Source organism: Delphinus delphis, chromosome 1 (genome assembly GCF_949987515.2).
Source record: "Delphinus delphis chromosome 1, mDelDel1.2, whole genome shotgun sequence".
Taxonomy (NCBI): Eukaryota; Metazoa; Chordata; class Mammalia; order Artiodactyla; family Delphinidae; genus Delphinus; species Delphinus delphis.
In genome coordinates, this window is record NC_082683.1 from 150,654,440 (window position 1) to 150,662,740 (window position 8,301).

Sequence of the window (8,301 nt, forward strand, 5' to 3'; positions counted from 1 at the left end):
ATCGCAGCACTTATCTCAGTGTTCTAATCATTTGCTGGTCCATCTGTTACCTAGACTGAGGTTCCTTATGGCTCTCTCTCTTAGCTCAGGGCCTGGTACTTCGCAGGAATTCATGAAATTTTTGTTAAGTGATGAAGGCTGGAGGGAACAATCACATCTAATTGGGGTGGAAGTGGGCAGTGGTCAGGAGAAATAGAGAAGTAACATTTGAGAGCTGGGCCTTCCTTGAAGTGCGAGTTCCTCATTCAGTACTTACTAAAGCCCCTATTATGTACCAGGCACTAGGTTAGGAGACACTGGGTATATAGAGATGATTGACACAGTACTTGCTTTAAAGGAATTCCATGCGATGGAGGAGACATTCCAGGCTGAAGGAGCTACATACACAAAGTCCTGGAAGTGCCTGATGTGTTTGAGGGGCTTTAGTGTGTGAGGCTGGAGATTAGGCTGAAAAAGGGCTAGACTGTAAAGGGTCACTAATCAAAATAGGAAACATTGAAGGATGATGTGGCCTTTCAACCTTGCTCTTCACAGGCCTGTCAGGCCAGAGTTAGGACTTTATCCTGGAAGCAGCAGAGAAATCAATCACTGGACATTCTAAAATGGATGAGTGACATAATTGAATGTGGGTTTCAGTAAATTTCCTTGTGGTAATGTGGAGGATGGGTTGGAATGCCTGGATACTAGGAGAGAAGTTAGAAGGCTACTGCAATAGTCCTAGCAAGAGATGGTTAGAGCCTTTGGGACAGGCATGAGGAGGGGACAGATGTGAGATATTCCAAAGATTAGATACAACAGACCACGGTGACCAGTTGTGGAGGGTGAGGAAGAAGGAATCATTAGAGATGACTGAAATGTCTGGGTAATGCTTTCAACTGAAATTGGCAAGGAGGATTTGGGGAGGTGTGGCAGGTGCTGGTAATGAATTCAAGTTGTATATTCTGAGATGGAGGGCAGGTCATGAGGACATCAGGTGAAAAAATCCTGTAGGAAATAGGAAACATGGATTCAGAGTTCAGGGCAGAAGTAAGGGTCAGAGATAAAGTTTAGGGGTCATTAGCCTTTGGGTAGTGAACAAAGTGTTGGAGAGAATGAGGTCCCTTGTGGGGAGTGTCTTGAGGCACAACAGCCCAAAGACAGAACTCTAAGGCAAGGATACAGCCCATTCTTCAGAGCTGGTGGAACAGAAGCCCCCAAAGAGACAAAAACTGGCCAGAGAGATAGAAGGAGAATCATGGAAGCCAAGAGAGAACTGTGTTTCAGGGAAGGTGCCAGGAAGAGACATCTAAGCCTGCTTTGGAAGTCAGGGGATGTTTACCTAAGGAGGTGATGTCTGAATTAGTCTTAAAGATGGAGAACAGGATGATGCCTGGAAAGGGGAGGTCAGATCTGGCAATTAGGATGCCTGTAGCCTCCACTAGGGAAGAGTCAATGGTGGGGCCAATAGACATATTCAGTGGATTGAAGAGTGAGTGCAAGGTGAGAAACCGTAGGTGGCAAATATAAACCATTATTTTTTGAAGCTTGATACTAAAGGGAAGGAAAGAGAGGAAAAAATAGGCTGAGAGTTGAAGGGGGAAGTTCCCTTAGGATGGGTGGCTTGAACCCCAGTGCACTTCTCTGCGTCAGGTATGTTCATGCCCTTTGCCCAGATGATCTAGTCATTCCGTGAGTATATTGAGCAGCTCTCAGGGTAGGGACTGTGTTGGGTGCTGGGCTGCAATGAGGAACAAGACCTCTCAAGGACCCAGTCCAAAGGGTTAAAGAGACAAATAAGAAATTTCAGGTCGGTGTGGTGAGTGCCATAGACAGGGTCAGTATGGGACACGATGGGAGACACTGGAGGTCACAAACCCAGCCTGGGGTTTGGGAGGGCTCCCTGGAGCAGGTGACATCTGAGCTGAGACCTAAAGTAGAAGATAGCCAGGTGGGGCAGGGCAGGGCAGGGCAGGGGAAAAGGCATTCCAAGCAGAATGTTTTTCCTGCAAATCCTGTCCCCAATTTTCTGTAAATCCTAGGCACCCTGGATGCCCGAGGAGCCTCCTGCTGTTTTTACCCCTATTTAACATGCTTTCCTGTGTCATAGTGGTTTTTACCCCCTCGTCTGTGTGTCTCCTGAAGCATCTAGTGCAGTGTTCAGCACATGGCTAATGCTTAAAAAAAATTTTACATGAAATCTTCTCAAGCCCAAGGACCACTATCGTGGCTAATACATTTTCAAGGGGCCCCTGGCAAGGTTAACAAATAGAGGTATAAAGGGAAAGGAAAAGTAGACATAGGAAGAAGAATAAGGCTGAGAGAGACGGCTGGGGTGGGAGGTGGGGAGAAAGCAAAGAAACGAAGATCAAGTGTACATAGGGTGGCGAGGGATACAATTCCAAACAAAATCTAACCAGAACTCTCTGCTCCACGGAACCTTGCCTTTGGATTCTTTTCTGTCACAGGCAGAACCCCCTATTCTCCCTCTACTTTAGGGTTCTCCCACTGGAATCTGACTTCTAGACATATTTGATCAGTTATATGCAACACAGCTGCATTTTCTCAGGAATGGGGAGAAGCTGAGAGAAAGAAGGGAGGAAAAAAAGCCCTCCAGACCCAACAATTTTCCCACTTCACAGGGTAAGCCAAGACAGAATTCAAATTTCCTTCCCTTGAGAGAGGGAAGCTGGGGGCTGTGTCACACTTCTAAATTGGGTACACAACTCACTAGCTAAGTTCTGTAGCACAGCAAAACTCATTTTGTTTTGCAGCTGGAAAAAGTAAGGAAGAAAAAAGCTGGCATTACAGATTTTTGAATTGGCACCATGTCTTTCGAACTCCACCTCTTTCAGGAAATGTTCCTTAATGCAATGGGAGGTGGTAATTTCACTCCCTCTCCCAATGCCTCCTCACCCCAAGAAACCCTGTTTAGAGATGCACTTACCCCTTCATTTGTCGGCCTGACTTTGCTTTTCCCATCATCTCTGGATCCTTTGCTGAATTCTTTGTCTATGTCAATAGGATCAACATAGATAATGTGAAAGAACTCTAAAAACAATGGAAGTCGTAGATAGTAACGATGGTCTCTGAGGGTGTCAGTGTCACTGGTCCAAGACTGAAAGTTCCTAGGAAAAAGAACAAAGCCTCTTTGAGTTTCCTCTACAGTAAACAGCTTAGTATTATGCTGAATAATAGTATTGTGGTTCCTGAATTAACTGTAATTGAAAAAAAAATTTCCAGCCAGTTATCACAATATATACGAGAGGAAACAAAACTTCTAATTTAAAATTCAGAGCAATATGTATCCTACAAGGAGTTGGATAAGCCACCTAGAATCATACAGTTACACACAAGGTGGATTTCATGAGCTTTTGTCAATTAAGTTATATCTTTTCTAAAGGGCAATTAGGAATAAAGTTCCCTCCTCTTTCTCTAGAACATACTCCATATCAATTTTCATGAGCCTAGAGAAAAGCACATTTATCAAAGACCAATAAAATTATTATTTTTACATTTTATTTATTATTATTTATTTATTTGGCTGTGTTGGGTCTTAGTTGCGGCACATGGGATCTTTTGTTGTGGTGTGCGGGCTCTTCGTTGCGGGGCACAGTCTTCTCTCTTTTTGTGGCATGAGGGCTCCAGAGTGCACAGGCTCAGTAGTTGCCGCATGCGGGCTCTCTAGTTGTGGCGTGCGACACGGGCTTAGTTGCCCCACAGCATGTGGGATCTTAGTTCCCTGACCAGGGATTGAACCCGCATCCCCTGTATTGGAAGGCAGATTCTTAACCACTGGACCACCAGGGAAGTCCCCCAAAACCAATAAAATTATTTTAGGTTGAAAATATTAGTGGAGGAGGAAAGAAGTAGCCCGGGTGTAGGCTCTAAAGATGAAAATTATATGAAGGTGTGTTTGTGACAGGTCATTAAATGTATTAGATAGTTGCTATGCCCCAGGCACGTAACTGCAATAACTCATGTCTCGTCATGTTTCCCTCTCTGGGAAAACAATGTGTTGTGTGAAGATTACAGCTGGGGCTGAAAGATGTTGCCATGAGCTTTCCTCATAGTCTAGAGGCCACGAGTACCTCGTTCAAGGACATTTTCAGGGATTTTTCTCTGGACCTTGAATATTCTCTGATTATTGGGGATGAAACGTATTTGCCCAGAATAACAGTCTTGGTGAAAAGACATTTCTAACCATCATTTCACTGTTTGTCTTTGGTGAAGTTTAGGCCCTTGACAGGTAGTGCGGCTTAGCAAATGCTGGCAAATTCTATAGACAACTAACATGTATTTTATTTTCAAATAACTTTTCCTCTATCAAGATCTCAATTCTCACAAATACAGTAACTATAGGATCATTTAATAAGAGTCCAGGCATAGTCTGATCAACCATCTTTTTCTTTTACTCTATGCACCACAGACTAGAAGCGAAAGGTATGACTTTCTTTTATCTTCAAAAATGTTGAAAGTGAGGCCCAGGAAAGATAAGGATATTATTTCCTTAGGATTTCCTCAAGAGGATTTCCTCAGGAGGATCAAGCTTTGGGAGACTGAAAGGCTAGAACCCAGAGATCCCTGATTTTTCTTCTTTCATCTCAGACATAGTGAATTTTGTCTCACATCTATCCCTAGGGGTTGTTGGTGCTCCTTTTGACTTAAAGGTTATCTCTTCTTTATTTCGTGTGCTGCGAGACATGCCTGAAAGACACACCAGGCAACTGGATGGCTCCATGCTTGCTCAATGAGTCAGAGCGCATGAAATATTTCTTTAGGAAAAAGGGATACAGTCATCCCTCAGTATCTGTGGAGGGCTGGTTCCAGGACCCCCAAGGATACCAAAAGCTGAGGATGCTCAAGTCCCATATATAAAGTGGAGCAGTATTTGAATATAAAGCACATCCTCCCATATACTTTAAATCATCTCTAGATTACTTGTAATACTAATGCAATGTAAACTCTATGTAAATAGTTGGCATGCAGCAAATTCAAGTTTTGCTTTCTGGAACCTTCTGGAATTTTTTTTCAGAAGGCTAGTTGAATCCGTGAATGTGGAACCCCTGGATACAGAGGACTGACTGTGCTAACTTGGTGTAATGATGAGGCAGTGAAATAGAAGAGAGGGAAGGGGAAGTTGCCTTAAGAAGAAATGATCATAACTTATTGTTATTGTTTCTTAGAAATGTAATTAAATTGGGGGAACTGGGGTGGCAGGGCTGGGATAACTGTAAAGATTAAAACATACAATCTAGGGCAGATCAGGAAGGAGACATGTGTTTAAACACTCAAAAAATCTGCAAATTATATGTGAGATAGCCCTGAGTAGCTAAGGCTAAGCATGAGAATCCATCTATCTGATGGGAAAATGACAAACAAGATAACAAAAAAGCATAATCTTTTTGGTTGACCAATATAACCACCATGGAGTTTGCAAAAACAGAACCATCTGTTGTGTAAGGACCCATGGAGAGAGATTCTGTATTTATAGAATCCCGAGTGGGAAAAACAGGCACATTAATAAACTTTTTTTTTCAATTCACTAATCTGAAATCCACTTTTCTTCTGGTTTCTCTGCTGTCAACATATACCGTGTTTAAAAACAAACAAACAAACAAACAAAAACCCAGTCAATTTAAAAGCAGACAGACTTGCTATGACTAATTTAAGAACTCCCAAAGTAGGCTCTTTTCCAAAAATACATAGCAATTGACAATACTGGCAGCTCAGTCTTCGGGGTTATGATACAACTATAGACCCTGAGGCTGAATCAGATGTTTACTGCTAGTTTGGGCACAGCAGGGTAGTTTGCAGAGGAACTCTACAACCCTTAACTGTTCCTGGTATGGGGCTTTAAAATGAAATCTTCCCATAAACAAATGTTTCCAATGCGTGTACCTTAAGCAGCCTACCTTAATAATTCTTATTTTTTCCTCTTGATTTCTTTTTTTTTTAAATTAATTAATTTTTTGGCTGTGTTAGGTCTTCGTTGCTGTGTGCGGGCTTTCTCTAGTTGCAGCGAGCGAGGGCTACTCTTTGTTGTGGTGTGCAGGCTTCTCATTGCGGTGGCTTCTCTTTGTTGCGGAGCACGGGCTCTAGGCACGCGGGCTCAGTAGTTGTGGCTCACGGGCTCTAGGCACGCGGGCTCAGTAGTCGTGGCGCACGGGCTTAGTTGCTCTGCGGCATGTGAGATCTTCCCGGACCAGGGCTCGAACTCGTGTCCCTTGCAGGCGGATTCTTAACCACTGCGCCACCAGGGAAGTCCCCCTCTTGGTTTCTAAGATGGAAGTTTTTCAAGGAAAAAACTTGTAGTGGGGGCCAAGAGCACTATTGCTTTTCAGATGTTGCACGTTCCTTTTAAAACACCTATTTCTTAGTTGCCTCCTTAGCGCAGTAGGCAGCATGTCAGTCTCATAAAACACATATTTCTTAATGAAAATATGTCATAAAATTATTTTCGAAAAGCTAACATCTTTAGCTGGCATTGCTTTTCCACGAATACCTCTATGTGTTATAATTACTCTGTACTATGATGGAGGAGGTTGGAAATTAAAGTGATGAATCTCTTCCCAAAGCCTTCAAAGGGATGATAGGATCACATTTCTTTTTTGTCCATTTTATTAAATTATTTTTCTAGGAATTTTCCCTTCAACTAAGTTTTCATATGTATCTTCATAAAATTATTCATAGTATTTTGTTATCATGTTTAAATATCTATAGGATGGATGGTGATGTCTCCTTTTTCATTTATGATATCGGTTATATTTTAAAATTAATTTTTATTGGAGTATAGTTGATTTAAATATTGTGTTAGTTTCTGCTGTACAGCAAAGTGAATCAGTTATACATATACATATATCCACTCTTTTTTTTTTTTTTTTCCGGTACGCGGGCCTCTCACTGTTGTGGCCTCTCCCGTTGCGGAGCACAGGCTCCGGACGCGCAGGCTCAGTGGCCATGGCTCACGGGCTCAGCCGCTCCGCGGCATGTGGGATTTTCCCGGACCAGGACACGAACCCGTGTCCTCTGTATCAGCAGGCGGACTCTCAACCACTGAGCCACCAGGGAAGCCCTATCCACTCTTTTTTATTCTTTTCCCATATAGGTCATTACAGAGTATTGACTAGAGCTCCCTGAGATGATCCCATTTCACTCAGTGAGTTCAATTAATTTTGCCATGGGGAACTCCCTGGGGGTCCAGTGGTTAGGACTCGCTCTTTCACTGCTGTGGCCAGTGTTCAATCCCTGGTCGGGGAACTAAGATCCTGAAAGCTACTTACAGCGGCCAAAAAAAAAAAAAAAATTTTTTTTTTAAACCATGAATTCAACTGTGGGGACGAGGAGGAGGCAAAAATAAATGACATCACCACTTACTGGGTGTCTACTATGTGCCAGGTAATGCACTAAGCACATTACAGACTTTATCACATTTTATCTTCCCAGCAATGCTGCACATTATTATCTTCATTTTACATGAGGGGACTTAGGTTCAGAGTGGTGAAGCAACTCATTGCAGGACACACAGCTAGTGAGACACTGGCCTGTCCTTGGTTTCCTGTTAAATGGGATACACAGTATATTTCTTGGAGGTTTTGTTCAGCATAAGGTTATACCTTCTGCTGCTAAATTGTTCAAGCAGTTTCTTGTACCAAGTGTGACCTGGTTCCTTAAAAATTGTTATTTAATGAGAACCTATGGGCTAGACACTCCGCGAGGTGATTATGCACCTTATCTCCTTTAATCATTACAGTTCTAAGAGATTGGGTTCTCTCCATTTTACGTATATTGAAACTGTTTTGGGAGGTAAAGAAAGTTGCTTAAGACTGACGAGTTAGTGAGAGGCAGAGCCACGGATGGATTCCAGGTCTCCGACTCCAACGCCAGAACGAGCTTTCCCCAGGACACCAGTGTTTCCATTTGTCAGTTCCGGCACTAGAGAACCACAGTGCTGATTTAATGTTTGTCAAGTGTTCATAGTGCCCTGGGATCTGGCACTTCGATGAGAAAGCTGTGGCAATACCGACCTCTCTGTACACCCAGCCAGGAAGGCAGGACGGGAGGCCTGGAGGGAGAAGCCCTCACATTTAAGTTTCGCAACAACAGAAGTGGTCCCCTGGAGGCTGCTTGGCGAGCGCCACCTCTTCCCTCGGGCGGGGGAGACACGGAGGGGCCCCATGTGGCAGCTTCGGAGTGCGGTTTCGGGTCGTGGGCCTCAGTAAACAGCAACTGGCTAGTAATCCAGCGGAGAGTGCAAAGCGGAGAAACCCAAACAGCACCCTCGCCGCGCCCGCACCCCTAGCCCCCCAAAACCGGGACGGGGAT